General features: G+C 32.6%; 1 protein-coding gene and 1 pseudogene across 3 annotated transcripts in view; both read right to left on the bottom strand.

Annotated features, from left to right (window-relative positions):
* The window catches only part of Dmd (dystrophin), a 2014880-nt gene that overhangs the window by 1514360 nt on the left and 485355 nt on the right, over positions 1–15165 (bottom strand). The window lies entirely within an intron of this gene.
* LOC113192487 (zinc finger CCHC domain-containing protein 9 pseudogene) lies at positions 3136–4379 on the bottom strand (annotated as a pseudogene).

Here is a 15165-nt window from a genome sequence, read left to right as displayed (position 1 = left end):
TTTGGCTCAGTGGTAGAACACTTGTCTAGCATGCGTGAGGCACTGGGTTAAATATAAATAAATAAGTAAATGAATAAAATAAAGATCCATCAGCATCTTTAAAAACAATTTTTTAAAAGTTTGGACTATACTAAAAAGGTTGCGTTGGGATAATCATTTGAGAGGCATCAATTTATGGACAATATTTAATGTCATGATATAATTTAAGAAATGAATGTAATCTAGGAACTGAACCCCACTTAGTGTGATACTAGGAATTTGGATTAATAAGAATATGAAAATGAAAAGTAAACCATAAGCTAGAAATTCAAAAGGTAAACCAAGAATGTGTAGTACCTTAGAAACCAAAGAGGAGGGAGTAAATGTATGTTGCATAACTCCTAAATTTATTTAGGTGGCTTAGGTAGTTCATATAAAGAAATTCAAATAGTAACTAGCAAATTGTGAATACTAATGAACATTAGCTAAATATTAATAGAAGAAATTATGTGCCCTTTAGTATTCCAAATAATACATATCATGTTTATGGTTGTCATATTTGTGGTAAAATTAGTTGGCAATCCTTACCAATATGATATTAAGCATATTAAAAAGGGTAGCATTAAAGGATTAAGAATAAGGGCTATGGAACCAAAAATATTCCTGTACCACTCAAACTCCTTTCTATATTTTGTAAGGAAAATTAAATGTGTTACTTACCTGTGCACAGACCTTAGGGGCCTCACCCATGGTTAAATTCTCAATAACGCTGGCTACTATGCCAAGTAAAACAAACTTAAGAAGGAATGCTTTGTATACTCAATCAAAAACACTAAAATAAGTAAATATTGGTTATTCATGTGTTATAAACTATGTTTTAGTCACTTTCTTAGACAAGAATGTATATGAAGAAGAATAAAACATCTGCCCTCAAAGAAATTATAGTCCCATGGAGGAACTATATAGGTGTATGCCCAAGAAGAAAGGAAAGCTTAGAAAGGGGAAAACAGACATTACTGAGAACTAGGAATTTTTTTTTATCATGAATGATTTCCCAAAACAAAGATTTTTGAGGAAATCTAGCAAGATGAATCAAAATTTGCCAGACAAGGAAAGAAAACAATGAGGGTTTGGGATGGTTATCAGGCAGAAGAAGAATTTGTTCAAAGACATAAAACTATGTAAGACAACACTGAGTGCATATGTGCCGGGGGTGGGGGAAGAATATCACAAGAATCAATATAGCTAGAGGATATAATTTGTTTTGCATATTATATAAATTGAGGGTAGGATAAAAATAATAATACATATCATAAAATATGTATGCTTTGCAAAGTAAAATTTCCTTTAAAATATATTTTGTAATACATTTTGACATTTATAAAATAGTTTATGTTTTATAATATAGAGGAAGCAACTAAACACACATAAGTACAAAAACCAGTATGATTTCCTATCCTTATAATACCAAGACAAAGCAAAGACCACCTAGCTTCATGCCCTGGGAAATACCTACACTTAGAATGAAGGTTGTGAACCAACGTAACTATTAATTTTGTGGGGATTGTTTCTTCATTTAAAGACCATTCTTATCAGTTTAAAAACTATCATGTCAAATCTTTTATCCTATAGTAAACAGCTTCCTTCTTTGTAAAACCTGGATAACCAATCACCCAGCCAAGCTCTGTAGGATCCCTTTTCCAATTTTTTTCACATTAACACATGGACAAGACCTTGTCAAGTTAGTAGTTTCCCTATGGTAGTATGTCTAATACACTTAACACTGCTTGATCAGTAGGGCTTTTCTGGTGATAATTTTAGAGAACTGACAGTCAATTCATGAAAACAGTAATATAATTTTAATTTTTTTTTCTTTAAAGATCACTCTGGATATAGTGTGGATGGTCTCTGGAAGAGTGGCAGCAGCAAGACCAATTAGGAGACCAGTGAAGTACAAAAGGTAATAGTGCCTGACCCATGACCCTCAAGGGTGTTTAAAACAATGAACTGATGAGTTATGTTGGGGGCTTAGAAAACAGTAGGAATGGTGGCAGAAGGGACATGGTGAATTTATGATATATTTGTCCTCATAATCTATTGGATTTGGTGACTTTAAATACAAAGAAAAGAGAGTGTTGTTGAAAATGCCTTCTAGATTTTTGTTTTAGATAATTGGTAAAAGGAGGCATAAAAGCAAGGATAAAGTAATATTTTGTGGGGCATTGATTTCAAAGTAGTAAGACTGCATTTCAGACAACTTTATTACTAACTCAATTTTTTTTTGTTAGTTCTGTGGGATATGAGAAAGACTCAAAAGACTAAGAAATATATTAAGCAACACCAACAAACACACACTAGTACCATATTCAATCATATTACTTCATAGGATTTTAAGTGCCACTTTATTTCTATGGGAGGAATATGGATAGGATATTATTGTCATCGAATACTATACAGAAGATCCTTGATTTATTATAGGACCACAAAGTGAAAACAATGTAAATCAAAATTGCATTTTCTATATTTAACCTATCAAATGTCCTATCCCAGCAATACAGTACACTGTTAAATATTAGTTGTAGATTATCACAGTGTGGCTGACTGGAAGCTGCAGCTCTCTGATGCTGTCCAGGAATTTGAGAACATGTCAACTACATATAATTAGCTTGGAAAAAGACCTTTATTCAAAATCTTTTTTTTCAGGGAATAGCAAATGCATTTTTATTCAATATTTTAAAAATACAGACTTTATGGCAAATTATAAATTTCTAGTATAATAATAAGTTGATATTTTACACCAAGAAAACAATATGATCAAAAATTCATTCACAAATACAAAGCAGTATGCTTTTGTTTTTATATTATACATACACACACACACATACACACACACACACACATATATATATATATAATCAACTATATAACTTAGTTTTGTCTAAGTTTTCTCCATTAAAAACAAGTTCTTTCAGATAATCCAATTTAATAATCTTGTGCTTTTCTTCAGTGATTTTTTTCTCCAAATAGAGGTAGAAGTACTCTTTGATGGACAGAATGCAGTAAACTGTTCTTGGCGCTAAGGAAGCCTAACTTGTAAAGCACGTCCAATTCGGAAAGTAACAATGTGATAGTAATTAATAACAGTACTGAATGCTATTAAAAATTGACAACTTTAGGTATTTTTATTTTGGGTTTCTTTGGTTTTGGTACATCCAAAATTTCTTCATAGTCTGCACTCATCCCCTTTGCCCAGTGACCAACTGTGACCATTCGATCTGAATTATGACTTTCAAGGCAATCTTTCTTAAAGTGTTCCACAAAACCACAAAGTTTGCAACCACCACCATCAACATAGAATCCTTTGTGATTATCAGGACATGAATGGGACAGATGCCCCATTTCCCCACAAACAAAACATTTTGCAAAAGGAAATTCACCAAGAGCTGGGTCTACTTTAGCCTTGCACTTGGTTATTTCATGCTCTGTGGACCCACATCAATAACATATTCCAGTGCCCATATCTTGATTTACAAGGGCAGCTGGGCAATCTGCAATTCCCTGGTCAGGTTTTCTATAGTGGAAACATACCATTGCGTTTTTCTTTGCTGCTTGTCTTTTTAATCGTCTTCCTTCCCATGGACTGTCTTTCTTTAAAGCAACTGCAATTTCTTCCCTTACTTCCTGGCTGTCCATTGCTATCATCTCCCCATTGTGAACCATCTGTGAGTTCTGTTTTAGGTATTCCATGAATCCATTCACATCTTAATTTAAGTATTCTTTCTTCCTTTTGTTCTTTTTATGTTTTGCTTGGCGTGCAACATTTTTAAGGGACAGTCTATTGGCTTCAGGTTGTTTACGATTTGGTAGATTTGGGCTTGTTCCCTCCAAGGACCCCTTCTTCATGTCCTCCCATGATGTTGCAGGCAAGGGCCTCTTTTTATGTGTGGTAGTAACTTCTGCCCACCTGGTCATGTTGCATCAGAGGTACCTTATCAGTCACTTTACACGCGCTCCTGCCGAAGATTTTGCACCTGGCAAGAGCTGCTGGAGCTGTTCCCCAGAGTACATGGGAAGGAAGCGCTCTGGGTATCAAGGGGGTGAAGTGGGAGAGCCCAGCCTGGAGGGGTCCAAGGCGGCCAGCGCCCCAACAGCTGAGGCCGATTCCAGGGCCGGCACCCTGGCAGGCCACACAACTTTGTTGTTGCGCTCCACTGGAAGCAGGGGGCTCTCAGGGGTCCAGCAGCCAGTTCCTCTGTCCTCCCGTGTTTCCATATAGGTCTGGCCAGATCCGGGAAAATCAACAGGAGGTTCCCTAGGACATCAAGGGACCCAACATCAAGGGACCTGCGATCTCATTCCAGGCGCGCCATGCACACTTTCTTACAGCACGTGAATCTGGATATCACTTTTGCACCACTGAAAAGTTGAAGAATCATAGTCAAACCATCAAGTCAGCCCTTGCCTATATATTTTAGTTCACTGTTACTGTAAATTTTAGATGGACATTCTGAAGTTGATAATTATTTCTGTGATAGAAAAAATGAAATCTAGGATATTGGTCTTTCTCCTATTCAGCTCTTTGATACTGGGTTTGCTATACCTTTGCTTCAAGTATTTCACTTTTTCCTGCCTTTTTGCTTTTTTTTTCCTACTATTTTCTACTATGTCACATGATGGAAAATGAAATCATACTTCAAAGGGCTACTTATAAATATGGTTAAAGGATGTACTTTACAGCTCAGATTATAAATGTGAATTTGACGAATTTCAGATGTCTGGTCTTATTTGTCAAAATCATGCTATACTTTTCCATCATACTTAATTATAAACATCCACAATACATGCATTCATATATTCATATGCATTTCAGCTTTGTGGATGGCAAGTCAAAACTATTTTCCTTTACCTTAGTTTAAGAAATGTAAATGCTAGCTAGCAAAATTCAATGTTTACTGCCATTTTTTTAGATAGGAAAGTCTGTTGCATTATTTAACTATGGGAAATCATATTTTTAAGATGGTCTATTTCTAGATTTGGCTTGAAGTATTCCATCACTGCTCTACATTATTCACAGGGAGTTGTAGAAGGTGCTAAAACCGGGCATCAGGGGACAGAACCCTAGTGATCAGCAGGCTTTTTTTTAATGAATAATAGAATTCCAGCAACAAATGTTTTAAAACAAAGTGCTGCCTGATCCTTATTTTATCATGTTTTATGAAGTCAAGTCATGTTAAAATGTTCTAACTATGTCATGGTCTGTACTCTCTGCCCTGTGCCATCTTGCTCTCTGACAAAACTTGAATTTGAAAGATTATTTTTTAATAAAGGGAAGGAAATGCACTGGGACTTAAAGGCATTCCAGGGGATTAAGTAGAAATCAATATTAATAAAAAATAACTTGCTAAAAATAGAATTGCATTGGATAAGTATTAATGGGAAAAAAAACTTGTTTTGAAAATACATGGTGAATGTTCAGAGAGATTTTCATTTGCCTCTTTTGTCCAGAAAAATCAACATTTATAGATTCATACCATATATTATATATAGAACATAGTATAGTATATACCATGTGTCACAAATTCCTATAGTGTACTAGTATAATGTATCAAAATTCTTAAAATTCTTCCAATCTAAGACACATCTTCCTAATTCTACCACCCTTCAGTTTACAATCCCACCACTTTCATACATTCAACAAAAAACTTCTGAGTAGTTTACTCCACTTTTCTGCTTCCAAATGGCCATGATGCCTCTTTAATTGTATGCATTCTTTCTTATTTACCAACTTTCTGATAAAACAGCCCTCTCAAAACACAGAACTCTGATTCTAAAATCAGATTCAGATGTCCCTCCTCCATCTTTACCCTCCTCAATTCCTTTGCAAATTTTGACACTGTTGAATATAATTGTTTTCTTCAAAATATTTTTTTTAAATCTTCTGTATAATATTTTCCTGGATAAGTTCTTAAATCATATCTAGGTGACCCCCACTCTGGGTTCCTGCATATATACCTATCAATACATATATCAATACATATTTCAGATGAGATATTATCTCAACCAAAATCTTTTGTCCTTGAATATCTTCAAGAGTTACCATGCTTTCCTCTTTGTGACATCTCTTATATTCTTAGAAATTACTCAGCAATCTCCAAACATCCCAGCCCCTAGACTATATCTACATCATTGGTCTTAACTGATCTGCTAAGAATAAATCCTAGTTTCCAAATATATTTGGACAGCTTCACCTCAAGGTAGTATTGGAACTTCTACATTAGTAGGGCACTTTCCATCATTCATAATGCCAAAATGTTTCTATATATAGCTCCTTAAGTCCCGGGATTGAAACATGTAGCTCAATATGCAAACCTGTCAATAACCTTTTCTTGCCTACTAGATAAAATGCATACCCCTTAATATGGTAGACAACATCTCTACAATTTGCCCTCAACTTTCCTTTCCAGCTGTTTTTCTTCCTCTTGCCTTCCCACCTGCCCCATCTTAAATAATACAGAGCACTCATATTTCTATGTCTTTCTCATTGAGTTCCACAAACTGTGATGATCTTTCTATGGGAAGAGTCCTCCTATGGAAGACATACTTGATTATTAGGGCTCATCATTCAGTTATGCTTTGCACCACCTGCTAGGTCAATCTTCACAAAGCTAGGTTTGTGTTCCCAGAGGATTTGTATGAATATCTATTTTACTACTTAATTCTATTGGGCCTCAAGACAGTGTTCATTGTGTTTGTCTCCTCTTCTAGTCCATAAAGACTGTGAGGAAAACTCAAATAAATCCTAGTAGTTAACACAAATTAGATGAATAATAAATATTGATAGATTGAGCCACCAGCATTTGATGACCACATATGACATTATTATGTAAATTTAAAAGATATGAGGATAAATTAAAAGTAATTTTAATAGAAAGGATAATACTCATTTTACAATCCTAGGTTTAGGAATCCAAAATAACTATATACCATTTTGCTCTGCCACTTACTAGTCTCATGGTCTTTAGCAAATCTTTTAACTTAATCTGTAAAGTGAGAAGACTGATTGAAGGTAAACATCACAGATACTGTCTTTGAAGCAATTGTCACATGATCTTACCATTCAGTATGTCCATAATGAATGCTAACAAAATTATTATTAAAAAGCACTCGACAGTAATAATGTGTAGGATATAATTTTGATAACCTTGGTCCAATTTAAATTTCAAGAAAGTAAGATAAAACCACCCATTGAGAAGTGGTAAAGTCATTTATAAAAGCCAAACACCTTTAATTTTCAGTAAGCATTCTTCAAGAAAACTTGTTAGAATTTTCTGCTTCAAATGACTTATAATAAAAGTTGCAAAACCACAGCCTCTTCTGCTACTGCAGTGGTGAACACTACATTAATTTGAACAGATTCATTCAAGGCCAAAAGTATTATATTGTTAAGATAAGTATGTCCTGGTAAATAGCAAAGATGTGCGTGGGAAAGTGAGAAAATAATGTATATACAGCACATTCTCCAGGTTTTACATAGGTTGTCTTGATTTAACCCAAATAAAGGATTTCAAAGATCTGTGAGTGTGGATGATTCATATTTGGAAATAGTTTAAGAAAGTCTCCTTAGCAACACTTTGTTAGGAATAAATAACTACTATCCCAGTGTCAAAACTACTCATGGCTAAGAAATTTGTCTCTCTCCCTGGCTCTTTCTGAAATTGGGCCTAGTATTTATATAATGTTCTAAATGATATGTGCTTTTCCATTGTTCTATGAATTATGTCTGGCACAGGAACATTTAACAATTATCAGATATCATTATTTTCATCAATTTCTTATTCTAATTAACCATGAATTTCATTTTAAATTTATGATCCTACACACAAAAATTGTACTAAGTTCTCACCTATCTTCAAAATTGACCATATGTACATATGTTGCATAAGTATATCTTACATAAATTACTTATTTTAAAACAGAAAAATTAAATCATAATCATGACATTATTAGTGTTAACAAATATAGAGTGCTTGACAATTTCTAGAGATGATTTTTTGGTTTCTGATACAGATACCATCATATTAAGATACTATCTGCTAATTACTCTTTTTTACTAAAATATAGAAGCTAATAAAATGTATTTAGAAACATGGTAAATCATACATTAGGTTGACATGAGAAGTCCCAGTATTCTTGTATTTTACACAAAGCACTCTATTCAGATAAATCTGTCATATTATTAAACTCTCATTCCTTTTAGTAAATTCTATGACAAATATTGAAGGCAAGGTATCTAGGGGGAAAAATTAAAATGGCAAACATAATAACAATCCAAATTATGAAAATGTATATGTATACCTCTCATATGCTTATGCTTTATACAAGCTTTTATATAAATAAGTATATAAATAAGGTGAGTTCCTGTATCATTTTTTTTCCTAAAAAAAAATCAGTGTCTTCCTATGATAAAATAAAAATGAAAAAAAGAAAGATGTGATGATATTGGAAATAAGCATATCCTGAGAGCAAATCTGCCATTGTTTTATGACATATATTTATTTATATCTATCTACCTACCTACCTACAGAAACCTAGCATAGCATTCTTTTTAAACAGGTACTCAATAAATGTTTACTAAATGTTGAATACATTTAGCTCTGGGATGGATTCTAAACTATTGCTCTAGAAATACTTTGCTTATTACTAATTACTTGACCTAAACTAAGCATGACTTTGGTGAGGGGCAGTCTCTTTAGAAAGAATCAACCTAAGTTTTATATTAGCTAAAATATTTAGTGGATATAAATGTATTTTACAAGAAAAAGTAAAACATTTCTCTAATTAATGAAATATTTTACTTTTATAAATTTGTAAATGTATTTATGTATATATTGAAATGCCCATGTATATGCACAGGCACACACATACCAAAGTAAGTATACATGATATATTTTATTCCATTAAAGATTATGCAATTAAATATGTAAAAACACTGAAATCATTCAGGTATTACCATAAGTTATGCAATTTATCTCAAATTCTGTAGCTGTTTTGTGGCTAGGGTGAAATTACTCTCAACCCTAATCCAACCATAAGCCTTGACAGGTTTAAGTGATTCCCTGTCACCATGATGGGTTTAGAGACCTATAATATAAACTTATGTGCATGACTTTCTGTTGATGACAATATAATAACCACAGACATAACCTAACATGTTTCAAACAGAAGAGTTTCCAGACTTTTTCCATTATTGTGGGAAAAAAGTAATTAGTTTATCTTGAATGTAAATGAAAAAAGAACACCACAGATTATGTTGCTATCATTAGAAGATCACTGGGGAAATATAACTACTTGAAAGACTTAGTGAAAAGAGGATAGAACCAAGAGAATCACTGAGAAGTGAAGTACCAGTAGCATGGCAATGTGAAGATCTAGATTAATGTTACCAAATTCCCACCATTCCTCTGGATTATTCTGTTAGAGAAGTCAATAATTTTCAAGGTTTAATCACACACACACACACACACACACACACACACACACACGACATATAAGACTGCTTCAATGTGAATGTTCATTCTCTCTCTCTCTCTCTCTCTCTCTGCCTATTTAAATTTGACATTGAGATTTGCATTCTAGAACTGCCTAAAAATTGTAAAGAAAACTGATTGCCAAAGAAATCCCAAGTCTAACTAAAAATGTCTAGTTATTAATCAACTCTGAACCAAACACCAGAATCCCAACATAACAAAATATGTATAATACTATGAGTGCCACTGAAATGGTATTTCACTAATATCAATCTCAGATGTAATTTTGAAGACAACTATTTAGCAAAATTCTCAATGAACAAAACAAAGAATAGCTAACAACTCACTAAAAGCACAGGATAGTATATGTTTTTGTTTTTGTTTTTTCATTCTGTCCTGTTAGGCATTTAGGACTTTTTCCTTTATATGTCAGGATATCCTTTCTTCTTTTAACTTTTTATTTATTGTTAGGGACATCAATATTTTTTCATGTAGTCATTGCCCAGTCAATCATAAAGCATTACAATGAGGTTTAATTAAAAGGAACTGTCAATTGTCCAAATAACCCAACCTATAAACTGGAAGTCAACATTGGAAGAAGTCTTAATCTTTCTTTTTGAGAAGGATATTTGTGGATTTTTGAAAGTGAATACATGCTACCAAGCATTAGCAATGCCAAATATTCAAAAAGGACTATAGTGGACACTGCAATTGCACAGCCAATATCCTTACACTTCATTGTACAGTAGACTCATGATTTGGATAGGATTAATCTCACTCTCAGTTCTAAATATGGGCTCAGATTTGCAAAAATCATTTGGGTTAATTCTATACACTTTGCTACAGTGATATGCTCAAGGAAGTCATACGATTAAGAAGATTCATAGAGAAACTCCTACCTTTTATTTGCCATTTATAAACTCTTCCTATCTGTTTCTGAACAAGAAAACTAGAGTTTCTAGGATCTGCTGAGATAAGCCTGTTTGTATCAGTATGACAAGTTATAGAGGATAGTATAGACAGATTAAAAGAGAAGCAGACCAATCCTTGACTCCTTAATAAAACTCTGTATTAAACCCTTGAGCAAACACTGAGCTTATTATTTACTAAGCCAATAAGTTTTCTTTGTGTCTTAAGTACTTTTGAAACTAGTCACATCCTAAATAACACAGGATATATTATGCTTTAATGTTCTTCATCAACTTAATAAATCTTTAAATAATCAACAATCATTTTAATATGTACTCCTAGAATCTTCAGTGCCAAATGTTCAGACTACAAATACAATGCTCAATTGCTCAGTTCACCAAATCTAGTTAATTGCTCTTTGTCAAAAAGCATTATCATTAATGATGCTGATGCTATATCAATAAAATGAAGACATTTTGAATTGGTTCACTTACTCATCAAATGGAAATTTTTAGAAAGTATGTTTTATCTTATTATAATGGGGTTGCCAAATGGAAATTTAATGCACCATTTTTTTTTACAGGCTGACTATAAATTGGAATATTTAAAGCATTTCTCTCTCTTTTCCTCACCCTTCTTTCCCTCCCAGAAGGCAAAAATCATCTGAAACTCTTGCAATACAGAAATATCATTGAAATCATCAATTGATAGATTTCACAGCAATTATTCCATTAATTACCAGTTATCCACCCCTTTATTTTTAAAAATTCCCTTTACTTTTAAACTGCCTATATTTTACTTTACTTTTCTATTTCCCTGATTTATAGATTCTCTTTAAAATGTTTACATATTTTTTCATTTTTTTTGTAAATAGCAAAGTATGCATGTGTTTTTCTGAACACAAAACCTTTCCTCTAATACTCTGTTTTATGTTTTATAGTATAGAGGTTAAAAGGACAGATCTGGTGACAATGAGTGCTCAAATTCTAGCCTAAGCTCTCTTTCTGATTTTTGCTTGTTTTATAAAGTAACTTAAAATAGTTTTCTTCATGACTTTTCTCTAAACTTTCATTCAGTTCTTAGGTATAAATCTGATCGCAAGGAAAACATGGTCATGGTAGATATTATTCCTTATTGTGCATGGAGGGACTTTATAGTAACTTTGTGTTTTGATTATTATGATTTTTGAAGATGATGTCACTAATTTTTTTCTTTTCCTGATTTTCATTCATTGGAAATTGAAAAACACCAGTATATGAAAATTTTTTGTTATTAATTTTTGATTGGGATATATTTTAAAATATGTAATTTTACTAAAGGAAACAAAAAACTTGTAAATTTAAAGAAAAAATTACATTAAAGTAGTTAAATGACATACTTTAAAATATTGTGAATGTAGCCTTTGTTAAAAAGTGTATACATAAATATATAGCTACACAATATAATTTGTCAAAACTAGTCATAATGTGGTCTTACTCACAGTTGAACTCATATATTTGGTATAGTTTGGACCTTGAATGCTCCCCAAAGGTCCATGTGTTAAAAGGCTTAGTCTCCACTTTGGTGCATTTATTTATTTATTTATAGATGGACACGATACCTTTATTTTGTTTATTCATTTTATATGGTGCTAAGGATCAAACCCAGTGCCTCACAGGTGAGGGGCAAGTGCTCTACCACTGAGCCACAACCCCAGCCCCTCCAGCTTGGTGCTTTTGAGAGGTGGTAGAAATGTTAAAGGGTGGGACCTAGTAGGAAGATTTAGAATATTAGGGGCATGCCCTTGAAGGAGATTGTGGAACTCTGTTCTCTTTCCTCTTTTTTACCTCTAGACACAAGTAAGCAGCTTCCCTATATCCTATACTCCCTATGATTATGTGCTCTCATAGGTCAGTAGATGTCAATTGATTGTGGGTTGGAACTTTGAAAACTGTGAGCTGAAATAAACCTTTTCTAAGTCAATAATCTCAGGTAATTGTTAAATGTTATGGAAATATGACTAACACTATATTATATAACTTTCCCATGGAATTAAATTTTCTTTTTTGGAGTTTCTTTAATGTTGTATCATTTGTATATCTACTAATTTATTGCAATATAGTAACAGAGTATATTTAAAGATGCCAATTTCCATAAAACACACTAATTTCACAATAAAATACAATTTTAAAACCTGAGAAATTGATATATAAACTATCTTCCTGTATTGTCTCATTTGAACACTAATCTACAACCTTAATTAAAATTGAAAATGAAAGAATTATGTAGGCACCAGGAATTTTCTTTGCATTTTTTGACCCCTTTAATTATGGAATGCTCTAGTAAAACTCCTAGATTCCAATAACTTAAAAGAAAGGACCACCTTTACACAGTTTGTGTAGAAAGCCTTGATGTGCAATAAGGTATCTACATAGTTTACTTTGTAATCAGATTTACACCAATTAGCTGAATGAATTTTCAGGAAGATTTATGAAGAAAGAATTATTCTTAAGCTACTTTATAAAATAAGCAAAATATCAGTATCTTGAGGAAATATAAACATTCTAAAGTGCAATACAGCACTAAAATAGATACATTAAAGAAACTAAATATCTGAATCTGACAGATGAACAAAGGAAATATATATATATATATAGTCAATGAAATTTTTTATAATGTTATTGTATTTTTATAACTTTATTTCATCTATCTATTTATTCATTTATTTATTTTTATGTGGTGCTGAGGATTGAACCCAGTGACTCACACATGCTAGGCAAGCGCTCTGCCACTGAGCTACAGCCCCAGACCCAGTGAATGGAATTTTATTAAGCTTTTAAAATGATGAAAATCCTACAACATGCAATAACATAGTTGAACCTCGAGGTCACCACACTAAGTGAAACAAGTACAAATATTGTATGATTCAAGTTACATGACATATCTGAAGTTGTCAAACTCGGTATCAGAGAGCAGAATGGTATTTTCAGGACCAGGGGTGCAAGAACAGGAGGAAATGATAGTTGGTGGATATAAACTCTCAATTATGCAAGATGAATGAGTTCTAGAGATCTGTGTTACAATGCTGGTCCCAATAACAATAATGAATTGTACACATACAATTGTTATTGGGTAGGTCTCATGTTAAATATTCTTACCAAAATTAAAGAATATAGTTTTTTGAGAAATTTTGTGTATCTCACAAAGTAACTGATAATGTTCTATGGTTTTTCTTTGCTAACAATTTTTAATGCATCTTTTTTTATGCAAAATGTCAACTGAAAATCTTCAGCAAAAACAGCAAAAATGCAATGATATACAAAGTCACATATTTAGTAAGCAGAAAAATAAGGATTAAAAGACAAGATAAGTGATATGAAATTGTGTGTGTTTGTGTGTATGCTGATGACATTTTAATTCCATGAAATGAGAGAGCAGTTACTCAAGGAAATATGAGGACATGTTCTAAACACAGAAGATATGTCTCCCTTACCCAACAAGAATTAATGGAAACATGTAATATCTTTTTCTCTTTCTCCCTCTGTTCTCTTCCCCCTTTCTTCTCTTATAACCCTAGCTATATTATCTTTGCCTGCCCCATTACCAAGATAATACAATCCATGCTTTTAACTTTCTCTCATTTGTGAAGTAAACAAAATTTGGCCAGTTAACATAAAATCATTCATATTGCCACACCTGTTAGGAATTCTAATAGGTGAATAACCAAGGGTTTTTGAAGCCCTCTCTTGGTTTGGATAATGGTTTGATATGCCAATCACTTGCTTATAAAATTTAAAAAATAAAAAAAATACTAAAAAGAAAACCATGGTTTATGAGGTCATGTTCAACAATAAGATCACCCCTGATATATGTAAGTAATTAAGAGATGAAATGTTTCAAAGTCATTAGAAAAACTGAATTAAAATTAATATATATACATATATAAAATTTATATTAATATATATAATATATACACTTATATCCTGTAAGTATGTGTGAATATATATAACAGGGACAAATTATTTGACTTATTAATATTTTTAAGTATGGGAGGAGAGGCAGCTTAATACTTTGTCCAATGTCACAGTTGAACCATTTGCATTTCTATAATTGTATGCTGCTCTTCACTGTGTGATGTGGTTGGGGCTATTCAAAGGGAGATTTTCTTTAGTTTAACCTGTTCCTGATATTTACTTATTGATTCCAACATACGTGATTCAGATTTAATGAAAAACACAATGAGTGAAAACTTTCCTTCTGCTTTTTTTTCTTCCTTGTTAAATAAATTAACAGAACTGGCAAACAATTTCCTATCCACATGTTCTTAAAATCTAGAAAAACAAAGTTTCTCAGAAACTAAATGTAACCCAAATACAGGTTGACAGAATGTGTCTTAATGCCAGACAATGGGAGAAAGTAGAAAATCTAAGATATCTGAAGACAGAGATGATGAAAAGCTAGAAGAGCTGCCTTTCTTGGAAATGGAAGTAATATTTTGTTTATTTTTAGAAGGATGGATTTATGAGGATAATTAGAAAATAAAAGTTATAAACTTTACAGCTAGAGAGATTTAAAACTCTTTGGAAACAGACCACTTATTAATCACTTTTCTTTTACCTTCTTCATACAGTATGTTGAAACCAAAATTTAGCAAAGTAATTTTCTAAATCAATAATCTGCTTTTCCCTCCTTTTTGCTGGTAGCCATGAGACAAGGGAGTTAACTCAGTGCAGAGTGCTGAAACCAGAAGTAGACTGGCAGATAGGCAAGG

The sequence above is a fragment of the Urocitellus parryii genome, chromosome X (genome assembly GCF_045843805.1).
Source record: "Urocitellus parryii isolate mUroPar1 chromosome X, mUroPar1.hap1, whole genome shotgun sequence".
NCBI classification, from domain to species: Eukaryota; Metazoa; Chordata; class Mammalia; order Rodentia; family Sciuridae; genus Urocitellus; species Urocitellus parryii.
Note: the sequence above shows the minus strand (reverse complement) of the source record. Positions and strands in the feature narration are given on the sequence as shown.